This window comes from Lycium ferocissimum, chromosome 11 (assembly GCF_029784015.1).
Source record: "Lycium ferocissimum isolate CSIRO_LF1 chromosome 11, AGI_CSIRO_Lferr_CH_V1, whole genome shotgun sequence".
In the NCBI taxonomy this organism is placed as follows: Eukaryota; Viridiplantae; Streptophyta; class Magnoliopsida; order Solanales; family Solanaceae; genus Lycium; species Lycium ferocissimum.
Window position 1 is genome coordinate 25,849,063 of NC_081352.1, and position 21,377 is coordinate 25,870,439.

At 34.9% G+C, this 21,377-nt stretch overlaps 1 pseudogene; it reads right to left on the bottom strand.

The window, feature by feature from the left end:
• Window positions 1–18,090: 18,090 nt before the first annotated feature.
• Window positions 18,091–20,482, bottom strand: LOC132036464 (nectarin-1-like; annotated as a pseudogene).
• Between the last annotated feature and the right edge of the window lie 895 nt (window positions 20,483–21,377).

Below are 21,377 nucleotides of genomic sequence, written 5' to 3' on the forward strand. Positions count from 1 at the left end.
GGGCTGTTTTAGTGGCCAATGTGATCCTTATGTAGACTTTTATATTGATGATAATAACGTTGTTAACGTGTGGATTGTTGGTGGAATTCATGAATTTGGAAGAAGGAAAAGTAGTGTTGTTGTTGCTCTCGGGTTTGGCTTGGTTTCGGGTGGATTGGAGTATTGTTTGGATTGTTTGAAATATTGTGTAAATTGTTTAAAGTATTCTTGAATATTGTTTGTATGGTTTTGGATTGGTAATCGAATGTATAAACGTTGATGTTGATTTGAACGTAAGTAGTTAAAGTGAGTATAATGGAATGTTGATGAATTACGTAGCAAAGAGTTATTAATGTTAGACTGCATTGTGAGTTGATTATTGATGTTGTAGTTTGGTTGTTGGTATGGTTGTTGATGAATTTGGCCGAGTTGAATTCTCGGGGTGTTGCATTTATAGGGGAAATGCGCAATTTTCTGTAGAATTTGGTATTCGTTTGGAATCGGGTTCCTAAATGCCTTAGCTAATGTGGGTATTTAATGGCATATTGTAGATCTTGGGAAGTTCGCGACGTAAGATTGGATTAGCTTCGAGAATAGACGAGGTATGTAAAGCTTGTCTTTCCTTTCTTTGGCATGTCTTAGATCCAAGTAGGTTATGAAATGATCCGAGGTGACTCTATTCTCACGATCTGAGCATAATTACGATTCTTAAACGTCCCTTGATATTCATATGTTTGATATAGATGAGCTATGGTTCCTATGCTCCTTGTACGGTTGGATTTTTGAATGTTGCATAAAAAGATTGTTTGTGTAAAGGATCTCTGCTTTTAAAAATGTTCCGTAACTACGAACGACTGTAACTTTCGCACGAGCTCGGATCGCCTCGAAACGTTCGTAGGAGGTTCCATAACGAGTAATAATCCCAATCTTCATAAGCGGGCCCGGATTGGTTTGATGCTCGTTCGTGGGCCCGAGACCTTTCTATGTTCGTTTATAACGGTTCCTTTGAAAGAACTTAATCCGATTATCGTCCTAACCCTCGAGCGACTATTATTTAATTATCTATCGAGTCTGTAACGACGATTATGATCTTGATTTCCGTAATCTACTTCATACGATTTGGATATGTACCTATGACATCTAGAATCCAAATTGATACGATTCCGAGCGACATTCAAAGGGAAGGTAAATTGACTATTGTTTGGCCTTTAAATGGAAGTTCGTTTGATCATTCTGTCGAGTCGGTAATGATGATCTGTATGCATATGGTTTCTCACTACTCCGCTCGTGCATGTTATGGTTACATCATTCACCGAGTCCCGGTAGGGTATGTATTCGTGCACAGACTTTTGGGCATTATTCACCGAGTCCCTCATTAGAGGGCCGGGTACGGTATGTATATGATACTTCATCGAGTCCCTCACTAGAGGGCCGGGTACGGCATGTATATGATATTTCACCGAGTCCCGAAAGGGCGGGCACGACCGAGTCCCTCGTATAGGGCGGGTGCGGTATGCATATGACATTTCACGAGTCCCTCACTAGAGGGCCGAGTACGGTATATATATGTATATATATATATATGATTACATGATGGCTATGTATGATGATTATATGATTTCACTCACCGAGTCCCCGTTAGAGGGCGGGTACGGTATGCATATATGATGACATTATGATATGACACGGACATACATGATATATGATTTAAAGGCAAGTATTCTGAATTTCTGTCTTCCAATTTTTCTGATTACTATACTTGTTCTGTAAACCCCAGTTCAGTATGATCCTGTTTGTTATATTCTATGCTTTACATACTCAGTACATATTAAAACCGACCCCCCCCCCCCCCCCCCCTTTCTTCGGGGGTTTGCGTTTCGTGCCCGCGGTACGGACGACTATTTCGATAAGCGCGTTTAGGACCTCTATTCTCGTCGTTGGAGTGCTCCCTTGTCCAGAGCCCACGTTTTGGTACGGAACTTTTTCGCTATGTATATATATATGTTTATTCAGGGGTACGGCGGGGCCCTGTCCCGTCATATGATTCTGTTATTACTCTTAGAGGTCTGTAGACATGTCTGTGGGTTGTGGGTAGCATAGACAATTGCGTTTGCGTTCTATACATTCCAGTTATTTGTATGATATGTATATATGTGTGTATCTTGCGTGCCTTTCGGTATGTATAAGTTCTTAGTATGTTTGCTATGAGTTGATTATGATTAGCGGAGGTACGAAAGTGCCTAGTTCGGGCAATAGTCACGGCCTAAGGGGTTGGGTCGTGATGAGGGTCTGAGGAGGGTAGAGTGTACGCTATAATGAAATTTTATGAAGCACGTATATATGATTATAGTGCATTCCTTGAAGAGAATGTGACTTGTGATAAGCTTCGTGAATGCTCGCCCATCTTAAAAATAACATTTGTAACATTATTAAAATTTGTAACATTATGAATAAATACCACAACTCACCTCTATGGGAAAATTTATTTTGGTATAAAATGGTCATTGCTCACGTACTTTTAGTACATCACAAATATAGTGGTATGTCTTATCATGAATTACCAAAGGGTAAAAGTAAGAAATAAGTCTTGCTTATAAGGTTTTGGCCATGATCATAAGGACAATTACTCCCTAATAGGAGATGTTCACCATACGGATGGTGTTATGAAAAATGTGGTATTACATAATTAATTGGGAGCTCTGAAAAAGCTAATTTGTTACTACCTGGAGGAATGAATTGGTCATAATATTGGTGTTGTAGTAAGTCTCAATAGAAACTTTTGAGTTTCAAAGGCATTGGTCAAATATGAATTATATTGAGACTATAAATTATGGGAAGATTTAATATCTTCATAATACTACAATCGAAGCGGGTAATAAATATTTATGTGAAAGGTTACCCGTCTGTTCCTGCTGTTTGAACTACAAAAATATAAGCATGATGATGAAATCACATGCGATAGTAAACGAGAAGTTTACTACACGAAGTATGTGTTGGCATGACCGGTTGACCATCCCGGGTTAAAATGTGATGCGAAAATGATTGAGCATTCACGTGGTTATATATTGCAGAAATTAAAGATTTTTCACAAATTTTCTTGTGCTGCTTGTTCTCACGATTAATTGATTATTATACCATCTAAGTTTGGGATTGTATCCCCTAATTTTTTGAACGTATAAAAGGTGATATAGGGCCCAGTCACCTGCCATGTGGACCGGTTTACTATTATATGATTTTAATAGATGCATCTATGATATGGTCACATGCAAAGGCGGATGCAACACTATAGCTTGGGGTTCAATTGAACCCCAAACTTTCGATGCGGGGTGTAAATTTATGTGTAAAAATTTACTAAAATTAAAATAAATAGTAGATATAAACCCATAACTTTAGAAATATAATGATTTAGTGCTAAAAATTTAAGATGTTGAACCCCTAGAATTTAAATCCTAGATCCGCCTCTGGTCACATGTACATTTACTATGAACTTGCAATTTGATTTTTGCAAGATTATTTGTTCAAATTGTTAAATTAAGAGCACGATTCCAAACTATGAAATTATGTTGATAATGTTGGTTTATATCCAAGTTGGTTTAGCAAAAATTTTATGCCTCCAATTATAGCTAAACAATTGTTATGAGAACAAAACTGCCAAAAAGAAATTTGGGATGAGATATGTTATTTAATATGTAGCAGCACTTGTACGCATCAAGCCAACAAGTTATAATAAGTTCCCCTATCATAATTGGTTCAAGTTCGGAAACCAAATAATTCCTATTTAAAAATTTATGTGCGGTATATGATTTAATTGCTTCACCACAACGCATAAAGATGGGGCCCCAAATAAGGTTGGGAGGTAAATGTTAGATTTCCTAACATTAGGGGGAAGGATGATAAACGGCTGGAAAATAAGGTAAATATAATGAATTATCACTGGTATGATCCTCATTGAAAAGATAATTGTGTTAACTTCCAGATGCATTTGCTAACCCAAAATTGAATATTCCTGCTGTAAATGCTCCAATTAGAATTGAAGTCCTTGAAGGACGGAGTCCACGGTGATAGACTAATCTATTCCAAACATTAAAATCCTTGAAGAAGGAGAGGAGCAAATGATCAGGATGGTTATAATAATGAGGCAAGTGCTTTAAAAGAGCATCAAGATATAATACTTCAAAAAACCTTGATAAAGGTTCAGGTACCTGAAAATGATGAAAAATGAAGAGATCTCGGTAAGTTATGTCTAGGGGAACCGATATCAAATAACCGTCAACGGTATCTTTGATGATGTAGAGCTCAATGGTGAGGCATTGCCTCAATCTCATTATATTGAAAAGGTCTTTGAAAAGTTCAAGTATGTGGACTTTAAAATTGCAAAGACACCAATTTATGTGAACCTTGGTCTTGCTAAGAATAAAGATGAAAGTCATTCTCAATTGGATTATGCCAGAGTGGTGGGAAGTTTGATGTATATCATGAACTGTATACGACCTGATATTGCGTGTGTGATAAGTAAACTGAGTCGCTACACTAGTAATCCCAACCAAAATCATTGGCTGACAATGAAACGAGTTTTGGGATATTTAAAACATACTCAAAACTTTGTTTTTCATTATAACAGGTATCCTACAGTTATTGAAGGATACAGTGATGCAAATTAGATCACCGGATCAGCTGAAACTAAATCCACAAGTGGATACGTTTTTACCATTGGTGGAGGAGCAGCATCTTGGAAGTCTTCCAAACAGATATGTATCACCCGCTCTACAATGGAGTCTGAGTTCAAAGTTTTAGATAAAACTGGTGAAGAAGCTAAATGGCTCCGAAATTTCTTAGAAGACATTCCGTTTTGGCCTAAACCATTGGCTTCTATATGCATACATTGCGATAGCCAAGCGGCAATAGAAAGGGCTGGGAGCGTTGTTTATAACGGAAAGTCTCGTCACATACGATGAAGACATAATACCGTTAGACAACTACTCTCTAGTGGAATGATCATAATTGACTATGTTAAGTCAAGAGATAATGTGTCGGATCCACTAACTAAAGGCCTAACTAGAGAGGTGGTTGAAAGATTATCGAGGGGAATGGGACAGTGGCTAAGGACAAGTCATCGTGGCGGTAACTCTACCTAGAAGACTGGAGATCCCAAGATCTAGGTTCAAAGATATAAAACAAAGTCATTGATGACGAGGTTTTTTTTTGGTAACTAACTGATTGTATTAATCACCAAGTGTTTAAACATTACAATGCCACAGCAGTATATCTCACTCTGCTGTCTCAACTTAGTCTCTCAGCTAAACTATGAACACAAAGCATAACAAAACTCTAATCTGTCTATCAGGGCATTTAGCCCATTTACATCATATAATCATCAACTAACACCTTAACCACTCAAAACTGAAGCCTTTGCAGTATAGGTCTTGTGCCTTTTTGAGCTCTGAAGTTGCAAATACATGCAATCAGTCTAACAATGTCTTCAATTCTCCTGCTTCTCTTCTCAAATATTCTCAGGTTCCTCTCAGTCCATATGCCATGAATAGTCTCAGCAAACACCATTTTGAACATAGCTACTGTCACGACCCTAATTACCGATCGTGCGGGCACCTACTTTATTATCACTAGTAGGCGAACCCTTACCCGTTAACCCTTTAATCACTATCCAATTTTAACTTCTTTAATCATTTATACTAAAACAACCAATGAACATGTGAATGAATATATAGTCTACCAAGTCATAATTAATAAATGATACAAGTGCAGAAGTCTAACTATTAAATCGCCAGAATCTGAAAGTCATCGTACAAGGACTCTAACTAACAATGTCTAAAGAATGAAGTATATGCCAAATATAATAACAAGAATGTCTGGAATAAAAATAGACATCTGGAAAGAGAGATCTTCAGGTGGCATGGCATGGATAGAAGTTCACCCTCGGATATGATCGAGCAAACTAGCTTCAAGCTAGAGATGTAATATGGATGAAATCTCTGAAACACAATCTGCACTCAAAAAGGTTGCAGCAAGGTAGTATCAGTACAAACACTATGTACCGGTAAGCATCATAGGCCGACTAATATTAGTTCACGTATATAAGTATAAAATCAACAAGATAAACAGATAGACACTTAACACTCAAATTCAAGTCACAGAATATCCTATAACGGAGTCACAGCCTAAGATGAAGCTTCTAAACCACAAGTCTGTCAAGTTTCAATAATCTCACCTGATAATTACAAGTCCAAGTTCCTTCCCTAGGTAGAGTCACTAATCCACAATTTAACTCAGTCAATGGTCATATTTATATCATAATAGGCATTCAACATCCATACCAAAATCAGAAACAACCGAACATATAATAATGCAGAATAAAATGAAATGATGTGCAGTGCAAAATATGATGATGTGCAATGCAATGCGATGCACTGGCCAAATACACACTGTACAAACATGCTAACTGATGTCATTGCTCAGTAGTCATGACCTGCAGCGGACCCATGGTGTCCATGTACTAATCGTTTCGGATTCACTCCTCAGACCCGAGCATAAACTTTCGCTCCGGAAAGAACCTCGGACGCAGGCCATATCAATATATCCCTCATTTCTAGAACGAACCTTGGACCACGAGCTCACAACTAGGCCACATCCTTACCCCCGGTCAAATGTGCCTTTTCATATGTATAGTAACCTTTGTCACATCACTCTCAATGATCAATTCATCAAGTACCGTGTATCAAATAGTATCACAAGTTCAACAAGAAGATTATATTAACTTCTTCACTAATTTCACATCACAATGTATGTCTCAACGTATTCCAGTTCATTAGTATGTATAGACTATGAACAATTAGCAATATCAATGTCAAACACAAGGCATCATGCCACAAGTCTTCCAAACCATTTCCATCATATATGAGAGTATGAATGCATAAACGAGTGTAAACATGGTAAATCAATGCAAACCAATAAAGCAACAGTGAAGGTACAAGTCACAAAGCCACAAGTTATAATAAGACTTGGATAAACTCAACCATGAAATGAATCATACAAACCGTCTCACCAACATAAGAGTCTATGTCTCTCTTTACTTCCACACATAACGAGTATGCGTCACAACTAAGCCTTGTATCACCAAGATGATACACTTTTCTATATATTATCATCAATAATAAATCGTACATCAAGTTTTCATCTACGTACTGTCATAAGTTTATATCACAATTCAAGCCTAAACTCATTATCCTTCCTTTCTCCGATAATATATGTCACAATAAAAGAGAACTGAGTACAACACGACAATTTAGGCAATAAGCCTAATCACAATAATAGGGCAACAAGCCACCATCAACAACAATCAACCTAATAGAAATCCATCCCGAATCACCACAATGTGAATACAACTGCACCTCATATTTCAGTACATAAAGTAATGGGGACGAGCCTACCAAATCAGAAGCCATACCAACCTAGCTAATATCCAACCAAAACACCGTATCTGAAGACTTAATCATGCTTTATCCCATCAATTCTACACAATACATACGTTTCGCTAATCAAAGTCTAACTAAAGTAAGCCGTAACCTACCTCGAATGCAGAACAGGAGCCACGAACTACTCCACACGAGCCTTCTATTTCGAAGTGCCTCATAATGGTCAAAGTCTAACAATATGATGCTAAGTAAGAAACAACCATGTATTTAAACAAGAACAACAATTTGGGGAAGAAGACCACTTACTTACCACTTTTCAATGGATGAAACCATCCTTTAATGGTGAATTTATCATAACTTCTATCTCTACAATTATTAACCTTCAATTCATGGGTTTCTAATCAATTTTACCCTTTAAAACAGATTTTAGGACAAAGTTTCCATGTTTATTAGAACCCTAAGTCTTAACATGAAATTTCAACCATAAGAAATCAAATTCTCTTCCTAGAAAGTGATAATTTGTACTTCTAGATGATTAATCAACAACCCACCAATTATTTAAGGGTTTACTAATTCTAGGGTTCTAGGATTTTCACCCACCATTGATTGACCTTAAAATAATCATGGAACTTGAAGAAGGAAGGAAAAGGAACAAATAAAGATGGGGACTTACCCTCCAAGATGCTTTCACCAAAGAATGGAATGAATTTTGCCTCTTTCTCTCTTGAAAACTGACTTTGGGGTCTTGGGGATAATGGGTAGGAGTTGGGGTATTAAAATAGGACATTCTGCCCCCGTCGGTCGCTGGAAGCGGTCACTTGGTCCGCAGTCCCTTGCAGCGGCCTCGCTATGGCGGCCCTTTGGTCGCTGCCAGCGGCCAGTTGAAACAGCCCGAACGAAAACAGGCATAACTCCCTCATACGGAGGCCAAACGCGACGATTCTTTTTTATATGGTTTCGTAATTTCGATACGGATCTAATGGTTCAAAACTCACCTAAAACAAAGGTCGTTTGATCAATCTGGAGCTATTTCTATCCACAGACCTATGGCGAAAACATCAAATACGAGTGCGACAAAACCCAAACCCATCCGAAACTCTTCGGAACCTCAACAAAACTTGTGGACAAGTTAAAAATCATCATATTATCATGTTGGAACTTCCAAAACATTGACACGGGGTCATCCTAACCCGACGTTGACCGTGATCAGCTCTAACTTGCTAACTTAACTAGTTTCTCCATCAATGACTCAATTTACACTCGAACCTTGCGGAAACCATCCCAATGACTTCATTAAGTCATAGATCATACTAACGGGACTTGGGGGAAGGGTCAACAAGGTTAAATGGGTTAAAACACTATAACGACCAAACGGGTCGTTACAGCTGCAGTCTCTTATTTTCTTTTGGCATTGCTGATAGCCCATTGAAAGTACTGTGTCCAACTTATGGCTTTGTATGGTTCTTTTTTCATCCAATTCAACAATCTATCCCATAATCCCTTAGTGAATATACATTCAGCAAACAGATGATTTCTATCTTCTTGATGTGCCTTGCATAGCACACACACTGGATCCACATTAATACCCCATTCGGCCAATCTATCACTGGTATGCATCCTCCCATGAAAGTGCAGCCACATAGAGAATTTAGCTTTAGCACTAGCTTCATTTTTTAACATGAAACATTTCCATGGAATTCTTGTCTGCTGTCTCATCAGTTGTAAGTATATTTGCCTAATCACACTTTTCCCATTTTGCATCACTAGTGGACTCTTGTTAAGAACTTGTCTTGCTTCTATGATCTTCCTTACCATCTATGAGGCCTGTTTTGGGATGGTCATATTGGACAGTTGGTTTCCCTTTATATAGTATGAATGTATCCCCTTTATCCATAGTTTATCAGTTTTATGTGTCAAGTCCCAATGGTTCTTAGCAATTGCTGCCCTGTTCCACAAGCTGAGATTTTTCTGATCCATGCCTCCAACACTCTTTGGTGTATATAGCTTCTCCTAAGCAACTAAAGCTCTTCTTGTAATGACATTTTCCCTAGACCAAATGTAGCTCCTACAATATGCTTCAACAGTTTTAAGTACTTTAGTAGGGATCAAAAAAAGTTGTGCCCAGTATGCTTGGATGCCAAATAATACAGATTGCACCAATTGAGTTCTTCCAGCATAGAAAAGTTTCTTAGCAGTCCAAGAAGAAATTTTGGCAACCGTTTTATCTATAAGAGGTTGCCAATAGATTAATGTCATTTTTTTGGTAGACAGTGGAACTCCTAGGTATTTAACTGGTAACTCACCAAGTGAATACCCCAGTACTTGCAAAATCTCATGTTTCTTGTCTGTTCAACGCCCCCAAAGAATACTAAGCTTTTAGTCAGATTAGCTCGCAGTCCTGAGGCCATAGAAAATTGATCAAAATATTGTTGTACATAGGTAACAGAAGTGAGATCCCCCTTGGCAAATAATAGCAAGTCATCTGCAAAACTAAGGTGTGTTATATCCAGTTTTGCACATCTAGGGTGAAATTTGAACCTCTTCTCTTGTTTCAGTCCATTTAGGCACCTGCTCAAGTATTCCATGGCTATTGCAAATAAGAAGGGTGACATCGGGTCCCCTTGCCTCAATCCCTTAGCTGCTGGGAATGGTGTTGATGATTCCCCATTGACTATAATGGAGTAACTTACTGTCTTAACACACATAAGTACCCAATCTTGGAATCTTTTAGGAAATCCCATTCTACTATGACTTGTTCTAAGAAGATCCATTCTACAGAGTCATAAGCTTTGGTTAAGTCAATCTTGATCATGCATCTAGGTGTAGTATTCTTTCTGGTATAAGCTTTGACAATCTTATGTGTCAAGATGATGTTATCTGCAATTTTTCTGCTAGGAATGAATCCTGCCTGGGCTTCACTAATGATACTGGCTATAACTTTTTACAATCTGGATTCTATTACCTTAGAAATAATCTTGTACAATACTGAGCAACAGGCAATAGGTCTGAAATCCTTTGCATTAGTTGGATTTGGTACTTTGGGAACCAAAGTTATAGCAACACAGTTTAGAGGTTTATATAGTTTACCTGTTTTGAAGAAGTCCTGTACTGCACCAACAACATCTTGTTTGATCTGGTTCCAAGCTTTCCTGAAGAAACATGAGGTATACCCATCTATCCCTGGTGCCTTGTCTTCACTAATAGCCCATAGACCCTCTTGAATTTCCTTTTCAATCACCTCAGCATATAAACTGAGTTGTTGATCATGTATCAGTGTTGGTCCATTCTTCATTATCTCTTTGTTAATTCTTTGGTAGTGACTGAGCTGCAGACCCCATCAAGTTTTCTTAGAATTGCACTATCTCATCCCTGATACCATCAGGTGTAGTAACCTTGTCTCCACTAGCAATTATGAGCTCTAGGATTTGTTTCTATGCGTTCTTTCCTTCATTACAGCAGAGAAGTATTTATTATTTTCATCTCCCAATTTGATCCATTTGACCCTAGATTTCTGCTTCAAAATGCTTTCCTTAGTTAATGGCCACTTCTCCAATGCCAGATTGGCTTTCTTTTCTTCCTCTAGTAGAGCATCTGAAAATTGTATACTAATTTGTTCTTGAATGGCAACTAATTCAGCCCTGGCCTTCTCTATCTTCTGAGTAATACCCTTATATTCAAGAATATTCAATTTCTTGAATTCAGGTTTAAGTGCTTTCAATTTCTTCCAAGTACCCTCCATTCTTTCATATGCCATTGGTGTCTGCCAAACCTCTTTTACTATATTATCAAACTCGGGATGCTCAGACCACACATTAAAGAACCTGAAGGGGGCTTTGATCTTCCATGTATTATTCTTTATGTTGATCATCATAGGGGAATGGTCTAAGAAGAGGGGCAGACCATAATCAGTGTACATTGAGCCCCAGTTCATCATCCATATATCATTTCCAAAGACCCTATCAATCCCGCTACAAATTCTGTCTGAGCCCTGTTGTTTATTGGACCAAGTATAATACTCCCCTGTCCATGGGAGTTCATTTAAGAATAAATTATGTATGCAGTTATTGAAATCCAATACTTAAGTAGTTGATACTGAATTGCTATATAACCTATCCTGGGGGTATAACATAGCATTAAAATCCCCAACTACTAACCAGGATTTATGTATATTTTGTGAGATATCAGTCAAGCTGTCCCGCAAAGTCTTCCTCTGCTCAATTGTGTTAAAACCATTTATGACTGTTAGATAAGCTTCAAAATTATTCAATCTGCCTCTCACTAAGCAATGAAGCAATTGAGCTTCAACAGTATAATCATTGGTATCCCAAGCTATCCATATTCTTCCATTTACAACTTGTTGGTAATTGCACTGTAGACCCCATCGTAGTATAGTATTTTTGTATAATCTGTTACTCCTATCCTTTTTGACCCAGGTTTCAAGCAGGCCAGCTAACTTAATGTGCTTGCTTTTAAGAAAATCTTTGTAACTCTTTCTGCTTGTATCTCTTATTTATTCCTCTTACATTCCAGATCACCCAAGTCATTGGTAGTGTGTGTTTTTCCCACTTATTTCTGTGAGCATATGACTGCTAATCTCCAACTCTCCAATCCTCAGATAACCAATCCTTTTCCTTGCCATACTAGCTTCCAAAGTAGGAAATTCTTTTGGACAACTCAATCTTTGGGATGACAGTTCAACATTGTCAAAATAACTTCTTTGGTCCATTCTCGTGATGAGACAATGTTCAGTACCAGGATGAAACATTAAGGCTTCTTAATGATTTCTAAGTTTGATACGGTGTATATCAAATAGTGTATCTACGGGATGACACATTTAGGAATCACCTATGTAAGTGTGAAGTGAAGCCGCTTCAAGTAGAATTCTGTAAGACCAATTCTCTATGGACTTATGAACTAGGCAGTGTTCATGGCTGAAACGAACAAAACAATGAGAACCAAAGACGGTTAAAGGGTTAATTGTGTGACATATGGTTGTCTAGGTATACACCTTGCTTACGAATAGCACAAATTTTTTCTTTATGCATGTTTTTCATAATATAGTCATTCCCCATTTGGATGGGGGATTGTTGGGATTAAAGACCCATTAAGTGGTTGGACTTTAAATTAAAGTGGTGTGAATGAGAAATAGAGGGAAATGAGTGCAAAGGCACTTTATATAAATGCACTTTGTCCTACATAGGTGAGAGAAATGATTTGTTATGTGCTTATATAGAGAGACACTTCTTATAGCTCTTAAAAAGTTGAGAAGAGGGTCTCCCCTCGCGCTGTCGTCGTCACTCGGCTCGGCTTTGGCTTTGGCTTCGGCTTGATTGACAATCTTTTTAGACCAAATTTAGTTAATTCATTTTTCCATTTTGGATATTAATTTTCGCAAAAAATATTAATTTAAGTTAAATTTTGCGGAATATAGAATTCCCAACGGTCATTTTTTAGTTTTTATTTTCAAAAAAGGCAAGGCATTTCCGAACAGGCACCATACCTGTTCTGAACAGGTATTTCCACCCAGAACAGTGACTATATAAATAGAGGCAATGCCTCATTTTCTGCACTGATTTTTTTTTGCATTCTGCATACTTTTTTGCAAACAAAATTATATCGAGTCCTTCTGTGATTTGTTGCCCAATTTGAGTTCGACGAAGTCGTAGACGTTTGAGGTACCGCTACTTCTGCTACATGTATATCCGTTTTATCCTAGGAGGAAGCAATCCATAACATCGGGTACAGTGAGGGGATTAAATTCCTTAAGGATACACAGTGAATTTTATGGTCTCAAATATTTTCTAATTTATGTCTTTAACGTTTTTGGTTTCTTTAAAACAGAAACTGATTTTAGTAAATTACTACTTTGAACACAGTCTAATAACAATCAGAGCAAAAAGTAAATACATTTTTGTTACGTAAAATTCCAAAGGTATAGAAAAAAGAGGCACTTTGCAAATTTAATGGGAAAAAAGAGGGAGTTTGATATTAAACTCTTCCTACTGTTACCCAGCAAACTCCCCGCAATATTAGTAGAACAAAAATAATTACCGTTTCAATCCTAAAATAGTTGGAATCGACTATATAAATCTTCTATATTCTTTCCCCTTTATCTAGATCCAATTTCACTCTCTAACAATAATCTTTGTTCTGTTTTTTTATTTTTTTGAGAAAGATTACAATTTTCTAATACCCATCTCATTCTTTCCCCTCTAATACTCAATAATTTTTTTTTTTTGAGAAAGATTATAATTTTCTAATACCCATTTCCTTATTTCCCCTCTAATACTCAAAAATCTATCTTTAAACACACATAGAACCAAAATAGACACGACATCAAGATGATTTAGCAGGTAAATCAGAGCAAATAGTACATACATTTTTGTTAGGAAAAATTCCAAAAGGCATAGAAAAATAGGCACCCTGTAAATTTAATTGAAAAAAAAAAAATGGGAGCTTTTGATATTAACCCTTCCTAAATGTTACCCAGCAAATTCCCCACAATAGTACTACAACAAAAATAATTACTGTTTCAATTATATATTCTTTCCCCTTTATCTCATTTCATTCTCTAATACTCAATAATCTTTGTCTTTTATGACAAAAGATTATATTTTTCTAATACCCATTTTACTCAATAATCTATCTTAAAAAAAAAAAAAAAGACACGAGATCAAGATGATTTAGCCATAGAATTAAATTTCTAAGGAAGAAAAAATTAGCAGGTAAATCAAAGAAAAAGTACATACATTTTTGTTAGGAAAAAATTCAAATAGGCACCTTGTAAATTTAATTGAAAAACAAAAATGGTGAAGAAGAGAAAATTGGCAGGTGATGATGATGATGACGATGATGTTCCAACACGCGTTGTTTGGAAAAGAATTTAGGAGGTGATGATGATGATGTTCTAACACGCGCTGTTTGGAAGATGGGTATTGTAAGGAATTTGGTAAAGACAGATTCTATGTTTTTTGTTTGTCTGTCTTTTTCGTTTCTAAGTTTTAGGGGAAATTATATTTGTTTCCCCTAAACTTTCATAAATTACATACTAGGAAATTTATCCGCGCTTCACGCGGTCATTAAAGTAAAATTAAAATATAGTTAAATAATTCTTATTATTTTTTTTTAAATAAGCTCATCAACCTTTACTCATTTATTAAATTATTTTTTCTCTATCGGCCGATTGCAACACTATTGCTGTTTTAGTTATATTTTCATGATTGATAACAAATTCAATTCAACAAATTTAATATCAAACAAATGACCCTTTTAGTTTCGACTCTCCCATCTCATATATCACAAGAATCATATATGTCAGTGATGTGGCAAATGAGCGCAATTTTACTCCTACCAATTTAATTATTTTCTTAAGATGTCTAATAAAAATAAAAATAAAATTATTTAATAATTTTAGAAATTTATTTGAAAAAACTAAAATAAAATAAAAAGATTCTTATTTGATCATATTCTCATTACCTTCTCGACATTTTTGAAATCTTCTTTTTTCTTTTTATTAGTTTTCTTGTTTATCTACTCTCTTTTTTTCTTATATTTTTACCTATTATTTTTCATTTTGATATGTTTCTTATGTAATCCTATCTTCTTTATATTTATCTTAAAATCATTTTCCGGCTTCTCTTTACCTACTCATTTTTCATTTCTTTACCTTTGTTTATTCAATCCCTCCAAAATGTCAGTAATTATTATAATCCTTCTTTAAAAAAAAAATAAAGTTAGTTTGCCTTTCTCCTTCTATTAATTTTACGGAAAATGCCAACAATCAAATTTTTTCTTAAATAGCTTTTTCTTATATTTATCCTGATTTACGTGCTAAATTAAATGCCGAAAATAACTTCATAATTTTTTTCATTTATAATTGGTTATCTTTCTTATCTCTCACATTTTTTAGTATATAAAGATCACATGCTGATAAAATACATCGACAAACGTATTTCAATATTTCTAAAAGATTATTGATAAGAACTTTTGTCAATGGTCTTGCCCTTATTATTCTGTACACTTTTTCAGATCTACCTTAATTTTCTTTTATATATTTTATTTTATATCATCCTTGTAAATAAAAACAGTTATAAATATAAAACATTAGTATAACTTTAGAGAACTCAGAACATCAAAATTCTATCATCCTAGTTTTTCATCCAATCCACATTTGTAGAGTTTAAGTAGCCGCAATTATATACAATTTTAGATTTAATTACTCTTTCATCCAACTCTTTCTGTTTTTAAAGGATTTACGATCTAACCATATGTTGTCTTAAATTATGCATATATAGTTTGTCTAAAAGCTATAAATGAACACGTAAAAGCAATAAAATTCTCAACAACATATTTAGAAAATGTAAGTACTATTTTAACATATTACGAACAAATGGAGAAATAGAGAAATAGAGAAAGAGTTGTAATCATACTAAGCATATCAAATCATTTTACCTCATAAAGTTAAACTATGCAAGGCTGTCCAACAATTTTCATTATAGATATCTCTCTTGTAATTTGAAAAACCCAAAAAATCTAAAAAATTGACCAGCCAAAGAAAGCAAAAGATAAAGAATAAGGAGAAAACTCCAACCATAAGTCCTCATCATAGCTAGCCAAATGATCATCTTTAACGAATAGTCAAAATACAGCAAAAGATTTACTTCTTAGGACCATTCACTTCCTGAGAAACGAATATACAGGATAACAACCATGGCTCAAAATAAATTTATTTGGATAGAAATTGATGTGATTTTAAGAAATCATTAACATGTACATTAACTAATTGGGGGCTATGAATATAAAAGGTTTGAGAGTTATGGATATCACTAATATTAATTAAGAGTAGAATTTATGTAATTAAAGAGGTATGAGTTATGGAGATTGTTTTTCAAAATAAAATAATTGAAAGAAATGAGAGAAAAAGTCAAAAAAAGATAAATACTTTTCTTGGCCATAGAGAGGTGCCACATCACCTTGTCTGTACCTAGTTTTATATTATATATAGATAGATTGGATAATCACTCACTTCCATTTGGGCAGTTGCATATTTTATTCTCAGGAAAAATGTGTTTTTAGTCCCTGAATTATAGTAATATTCTGGTTTTGATCCCTGTGTTACATGACTAAGCACATTAAATCTATAATTAACCTAATTGTGTGATTTTAGTCCTCTAAACTAACAGAAGTTAGAAACTTAACAGTGTTATTATTTCAAAAAGGAATATTAAATAAAGAAAAAACTGGAGCATAAGGAGAGTAATAGAAATAATCCAGCTTTCCTCCACCTGTACATTAATGAATTAATATTAAAAATTTCAAAGAAGTAGAAGCCTGATTTTAGTATTTGAAGAAAGAAAATCTAAAGAAAAAGACAATTTTTAATTAGGATATAGTAGCTTTTAATTCCACTACAAGAAAAAAGACATTTGGCAACAATTTTTTTTTTTGTTGCTATATATTGATTATTGTTGCAAAAAAGTACTTTTGGCAACAATTTTTTTTTTAAATTGTTGTATAAACTTTTCCCGACGGCTATTATTGCAACAACTTATTGCCAAAAATACTTTTTATGACAATAGTCAATACTATGGCAACAAAATTAAATTGTTTGGCAACAAAAAAAGTTCATTTGTCAACAATAAAACTAAGCTGTTGCCAACTATTGAATTTTGGCAACAATATTATTTTTGTTGTCAAAGAATTGTTGCTATTTCTGTACTTTCTTATAGTGTTTCATTCGTAATGATTAAACTGTAGAGCAAATAGGGACTTTTGTTGCTCCATATCTGGCTCCACTTTGCAGGAGATAACGAAAGCATAAGTGTAATTTCATCAAATATCTCCTTTTTCCGCTTTTAACTATTGAAGCAATATTTAAATTTGATGCAAGATGCCCAATTGGCTGCAATGGTATGACACCAGCAAGCCTTGAAGGTTATATTCATGACATCCAAGTCTTAAAATAAAAAAGTCCACTTTGATGTCTCAGAATCGGAATAGATACATATCAATGAAAAAGTTTAATATCCTTTATTCAGAAGCCATTATTGGGCAGAAATATGTCTCAGTGAGTTTACGACAATCGGCTCTTGCTATCTGCTACTCCCTCTCTTCCAAAAAGATTGTCCTCATTTCCTTTTTATTCTGTCCCAAAAAAATTGTTCTCTTTCTATATTTAGAAACAATTTAACTTTATGAGATGATTTATAGCCACACAAATATTTAAGGCTTGTTTTGGACCACACATTTCAAAAGTCTTTCTTTATTCCTTAAACTTTGTGTCAAGTCAAAAGAGGACAATCTTTTTGGGACGGAGAGAGTATATTTTTTCTTTATTTAATATTCTGTGTTTTTAACACTGTTAAGTTTTTGACTTTTGTTAGTTTAAAGGACTAAAATCACACAATTATGATAATTCGAGGTTTAATGTGCTTAGACATGTAATACAGGAGCAAAAATCATAATATTGATATAACTCAGGGACTAAAAACACATTTTCCCTTTTATTCTCACTATCTCTATTTTCTTAATTATTTTTTTTTTATCATAAAAATTCTTTTAGTTTTTATAAAAAAAGTGGAAAGTTATTTTTATGGTAAAGTTCTGATACAGAGTGTATGCAAATCTTATCTCTGCCTCATGGATGTACAGTGGCTATTTCCGAAATTAATAAATAGGTTCTCAATATATTCCAACTTTAAATTACTAATAATAATTCTAGATACTTAAATTTCTAAACATGCAAACAAACTTTGACAATATGTGTATGATTAATCTTGCTTTTTACATAACTTGCTTAATAACTTACACGAGATAGTGCGCCTTCGGGTGTGGCTGAGTTGGTTTGAGGGGAGACCTCCCTAAGGGAGGTCGCGGGTTCGAACCCACCCCTAATGCCTTCTCAGTCGAGCCTGTCGCACAGGACTTGCCTAGTCCGATTTACATCTCCTGTGAGGTTTGCAGGCTATTCCACGGGGAGGGGGGGGGGGGGGAGGGTTTACCCAGTGCTCACCCGAAGGGCAGAGACTGTGGCAGAGGTTGTAGCGGCTGCGGGTTTTATAGGTTTCCAAAAAAACTTACACGAGATAGACTACACGTAGAAAGCACGTGTTTAGAATCTTGACTTTTGTACTCACCATTCATGTAGGATACACGCACTGACACACGACAAGTGCGCCGAGATACTAGTAACAAGTAACACTAACAATCCAATCAACCAACAAATCCTTATTTATTAACAAGTAACAACCCTCTATATGTCAATGGAAGTCCATATCCCAGCTCATTTTATATTTTATTTCTTTGGCACAAAACTTTGACTTGATCTCCTGAACAACCTCAATATTTGGTGTGGAATGTCTGTGCCAAGACATCATCAGGGACATCTGGTGAAGCTTCAAATAATGTTGGTGCAATAGACTCATGAGTACCAGGCAGTTGGCTGTTGTTGAAGGCCGAAATAACAGCTGCAGAGACTTTGCCATTGTTCTTTTGGAAATGGACAAGTCCTTTAGGGACAACAAACACTTCCCCCTTTCTAATGTGCTTTGAGACCAACATATTAGCAGTAGTAATGAATCCAACATCCAATTCACCTTCCAAAACAAAGATCATTTCAGTGGCTTGTGGGTGGGTGTGGGGTGGGTTAATGCCACCAGGGGCTAGGCGAGCAAGGGACACGGCGAGTCTGTTAAGACCAGGACTTTTGTCAACATTGGCTGATGTAACGCTGGAACCAAATGTGTTGTTGGTACCTGTTGTAGCAGATAGCGTATCTTATTTTTAAAATTACAAATATCACATTTTTATGGAGGACAGGCAGATATCCTTTTGGTGACCGGACAGTTACACTAACAGTGTATCTAACTTAATTAAGCTCTTTAATTTTTACCCAAAGTGTCTTAGTCTGATTAGGTTTGGAGTTTTAGAAAATAAAGAAAACTTAATCTTGTGATCTTAAACTAAACATGTGTGCAATGCATCAAAATGTCATTTAAATTTTATTGTCTTAAACAAGCTTTGTAATAAGTTAGAATTAATAAGTTACCAAATATAAAAAAAAATATTATTTTTAAACAGATAACAAAGAAAAGTAAGACACTTTTAAATTAAAAGTATGACTACAGAGCTTGTCAAGTCTCAAGTCAACTTCCCCCGAAAGTATTGCTATTGATAATAAAACAAAACGAGGTTTAGCACAATGTATATTTCTAATATTCTCCTTTTTTGCTGTTGACAATTTTCGTTTATTTAGATTTAATAAACTAAGTGAATTTTGGTTAACATAGAATGTGTGCGATTTTTGTTACAATGTGTAATACTTTTCCACGTAGTTTTAGATGTCTAATTTTCAATACAAAAATATAAGACTTATCTCTATATTTAGTCAAATTAATTATTCCTAAGCAATAGTCTGCAACAAATTGGAAGCCACGTTAAAATAGCAGATAGTTTCAATAGCTAATGGAACACCTAAAAGTATATTTCCTTTTATTTCAATTAATGTGAACCCATTCGCACAATATATTCCAAAGCAGTGAAAACTTTTAGATCTAGTGGCTTTAAACATATTTTAATATTTGTGTAGTTATAAGATTTTTGAAACTTGTGCGTTCTTAAACATTTCACAAAGTTATTTTGTGGCAATAAAAACTGCTCAGTTAGAGTAGGATAAAAAGTTCAAATTAAATTATTTTCGAATTTATAAAGGAATATTTTTTCTTAAAAGGACTAAAATTGAAATTATATAAGTTGAAACGGAGGGAATAAACATAGAAAGAGCAAAAAAAAAAAAAAAAAAAAAAAAAAACGATGAGTTTGTTTACAGAATAGCCCATAATTACTTGAGTGGAGATCAGCAACACAAACGCCGGCATCTAGCTCTAGGATCGTGTCCGAAGCAAATGTTTTGTCTAAGCTAATGGCTAATATTAAAGCCATAGTCACCATAATTTGAACCATCTTAATTCCAAAGACAGCCATGGTGAGTACTAGTGTTAGTTTAAAAAATGAAGGAACAAAAACTCGAGTTTGTTTTTACCTCTTTGTTGACGATGCAAGAGAGAAATGAGGGTGTCTTCATTTATAGGGAAACTTGAAAGGCTTTGTGTGCATGAGACATGTAATAGGACATTGATATTAGAATTGACGTGAAATTAGGTGCGTAAAATGCTCCTTTTGTTCGCTTTTACCTATCTGGACTTTGCACTCACAGAAATAATAAATAAATACATATTTTATCATAATACTCATATTAATTGATGTATAATTTCAATGGACTTGAAAATAATTTGTTGAAGGAGTAGTTAATGTTAAAGGTAAAACAGAAAAAAATATTATTAATATGCTAAAGTGGACAAATAAAAATGAACTGAGGTAGTAAAATGACATACAGTATTGATATGTAGCGATAGTAATTGAATATATGGCTAGCAGGGCTAAAGCCTGATGCGATTTACGGGTTGCTGATGAGTTGATAGTTTTGGCTCAGATCTTGTAATTTCTATAAACAAAATTCACTTAATATGTGTAAATAATTTATTTAGAAACCAATAAAATGTTTTTTCTAAAATTCTGAAGTCACAAACTTAAAATCCTAATTGCCTCTGTAATTGCTAGACTTAAATTTGTAAAAATAATAGAAAAAAACTTACAAAATAAAGAAAAGCGTTGCTTCAAAAGTAGAAGTTAATAGTTCTCTTTTTTCCGTTTTGGTGGTGTTGTGGCTCTTTCAAGATTGTTGGTAAATGACAAGCCATTTTACCAGCGCAAACTACTCCCTTAGACATTTGGACAAAGCTTAAAATGCAGAACTTTACTAGCAATAGCATCATTAATTTATTTTCAATGTTTTCTTGCATCTAAAAATTAGGGTGTCTTAGAGTGTTGATTCTTTTTCTTTTTCTTTTCTTTAGGAGCTCTTATTCATTAATGAGACTCAAGCTTAGGTTTATACTTAATTAAAGTCCC